Consider the following 3567-nt stretch of genomic DNA (forward strand, 5'->3'; position numbering starts at 1 on the left):
ATGGACCGGCTCGACGAATCACGTACATCCGCAAGACGCACGCACGAGATCCGCAAGACAATTACGAGCACGAGCAGCGTTACCTTCGCTTCACCTCCGTCGGAGCAGTATCCTCAAGCCCACGACCGTCAAGCCCATATGGCGCACAACAATATCACCCTCTGTGCTTGCTGGAACACATTGGACGCCGTCGACGTCAGGGCGCGTCCCGACATGAAGAGAATGGTAACCTTCCTTTCCTGAAGGCGGTGACTGCCTGCAGGATCGAAGACTTGTTTTCGTTCCTTCTTCTCTGGAATCCGGAACATCCCCGTTCAATGGCATCGACGACGGTACGACGCCGAGGCACGGGTGTCTCAGTCCGAGACTCTGGGAGTCTGGAAGATGTGCGCCCCGATGGAATTGGGTGCAACTCGAAAGTCGGGGCACGGCGTGCCAGACGCCCTACAATTCGCGGGGACCCTCTATCGGATAACGAGGACGCCGACCTGGGAGGCGCTGACGCCTCCGCCGACGCCAGAGGAAACGGGGGTGGGGTGAGACCGGGGAAGGTGACGCGGGCAACGGGCAATACCGCCCGAAGGAAAACGGCCCTGTGGCTTGGGCTGCCGACGCATACGCGACGCACCGACGACGGCGGCGGCGCCGAGGAGTGATCGACCGTGCGCCATGCGCCATGCGTGCTGCGTGCCTCGGAATCGGCGCCAGGACGCCAGCGGTCTGAATTATGGGACCTGTGGGGACTCTTGACACCCGTCGCTTGTGTCCTTTGGTTCCTCGCGCAGCACGCAACAGCATGCGTCTCCTGTCCGCTCCTCGCCAACATTGGCTTGCATGCATGCTTGGGATGTAGCAAGCGCGCGGTGCCAGAGGTGCGGAGAGTGTCCTGAGGGCTCCTTTGATCAAAGGATGGACCCGACTGAGACATGGCGTCGCCGTCCCTGGGGGCCGCCCTGGCTGGTTTCACCCTCCGACCGCCCATCACGCCCAACCACCATTGCTCGGTCTCGGACCCAACTTGCGTCCCATTACGCCGGGAAGGGGGCTCCTTGTTGCCAGGCCATGCTTTACTTCCTTCCATTGCCTTCGACTGTGCTCCTGGCACAGCGAACTGATGACTGTCGTACGGTGGGCAACACCGAGGCATAACGAGACATTGATCTCTTGGCGTGGAGCAAAGGATGGTGTGCGGACTCCTCGTTCCGTTTTACTCGGCTGACAGACACTGATGAGCTGGCAGCTGTGCGCTATCATGCAGCAATGCTTGCATTATATGAGCATGTTATGGCTCGATTCCAATGGAGCAGCAAGATCTATCTTCGCCGTCGCAGACGTCGGGGCCTCAACACTCGTGACAGCCGACGATTCCCGTTGACAATGGGGGACCTAGCGTTTGACTTATCCGGCTCGTTAAGTCGCACCAACACGCTTACACGCACTATGAGCTAGCTCTGCCGTCAACCGATTCATTTGGACTATCACGGTCTTGTGACCACAAGCGCAAGCTGCAGCCGCGGCTGCATCACCTCTTCTTTACGCCACGGCTGCAGTGCTGCTCCTCCGACGGTGTTGTCTTTGTGAGTTCCGATGGAGATTACTAAGAATTCTCATGGCCCTCTAACATGCTAGGACAGCCTCCCCCTCATCGAGCAAAGTGTCGCCCCATGCCCCCTCGAAAAAATGCCCGACCGAGTCCACGCCGTGAACACGGACTGGTCTTGTCCCGCGTCACTCTATTCCTTACCCATTGCCGTGAAAGGGATCTGAATCCAGCGCCTACTTGTCATGGTTGTACCTCGGTCAGCAGCATCGTTCGCACTCGTACCCTCACCGACATGTCTCGGCACGTCTCATTCACGTGTAGCCAGGCGTCTTTATCACGGCTGAAAGTTGGCGCTTGCTTCTTCCCACCAGGGCAAGATCTAGGACTTCAGGTGTCTTGCATCAGTGGAACTATTGGGATACGACTCCGGCTGCGACCGACAGGGTGGTATCTCGGCTATACACGGCTGATCCTCCCCGTTCGATCCTTGACCGCGCACCCTCGCTCCCTTGCACCTTTGCTCGGCATGCTTAGCGGCTTCTGCACTCCTTAACGCATGGAATGCACCTGAGTCACTCCTAGACTCCTTTCGGTCTCAATGTGGAAAGCAACGTACTCGATCTCAAGAAGCTGTGAATTCCTGCAGGACTACTCGGACATGTTCACCGATCTTTAGTCGACACTCAAAGGAGCGTGACTTTGCCGCGCCCATACCATGGCGTCGCAAGTGCTGAGACCCCCTTTGCACACTTGGGTACCGCACGGAGAGACACGGGCCTCAGGTTGGAACGATGTCCCAGGCTCCAGATCCTATTGAGACTGTCGACTCCTCATGGATAGGCCAGAAGCAGCATAGGCATTTCCAGCCTTCTTCGAGCGCAGTGCCACAGTTCCATCGCTGCGCAACGTCACCCAGATCTCGCAACGCTTCGTACAAACACACCACAGCAGGAGGCACGCCACACCGCAAACGAGGACCGACATTCGCGACATCGTCACACTCCTGGATCACATTCATCGCACTCCTATTGGTAGTTGCGGCGTCGGGAGGAAACGACGCCCACAGGGAATGGGGTGGGGAGCAAAGGCGCAGCCGCCACTTAGTTTGAGCGGACGAGGTTAACCTAGAGCTACGCAGGCGTGACAATGGCGACTGCCAGTGGCTCGCCGAACGTGTCCTAGTGAACCTTGCCTCGACTACCGCATCCACGACTCCGTGGCTGTCTCTGCCTCTTGGTCTTGCGAGTTTAACACCTGTTGGGCTTCTACTGGATTCGGATTGGTTAGGACCCCGGCTCCCGCGTTTGCCCGCAACTACGGCTCCACAGGTCCCAACTCAACCTACTCGTAGAATACTTGGTGCCTCAATGTCTCACATCGTTGAACGCAACCCACGACAACAGTGCCACACATCACGACGTTTGCGCCGAGGAACGAGGGAGGGGTGCCCCAAGGCACAGGGAGTACGTTTGTACGTGCGCCGCGCGAATGGGCATGATGCGCAGCTGTCGTACCGTTCCCACACTGCGGTGCAGCTTGGCTTTGCATGCCCACGAATCTTCGGCGTCCAAGGCGGAATGATGTTTACGGGCGCGGCGCGTGGCGGTTCTTGGCATGAAAAACGTATCGGCAGTCGTTTTGGGATGCTCGGGGTTATGGCAGGGAGGAGAGGCCCCCCAGCACGACGCCAGTAACTTGGAGTGGCAGAAGGCACCGCGCGACGACTCCGACTACGGCAGCGAGGCGAAAGCCAAACACGCAATAAATCCCTTCGCAAGGTTCGCACTTGCGCCACAATTGGTCGGCTCTGCTCGCTACCTACGTTGAGGCGGGAGCCAAGCGCAGGCCAAGCGCAGGCCATTGCGTCCTTGGGGATTGGCCCCCCGTTTCCCACGCGGAGAGGCGGGTGATTATTGCGAAAACATTCGGAATTACCAACGTTTCACATGGAGGTTGCGAGGGCCGACAGACGTCACTGGTTGTGGCACCCATCCTCGCCGAGCGCGGACTGCTACGGGTGCTGG

Source organism: Trichosporon asahii (assembly GCF_000293215.1).
Source record: "Trichosporon asahii var. asahii CBS 2479 unplaced genomic scaffold scaffold00051, whole genome shotgun sequence".
Lineage (NCBI taxonomy): Eukaryota > Fungi > Basidiomycota > Tremellomycetes > Trichosporonales > Trichosporonaceae > Trichosporon > Trichosporon asahii.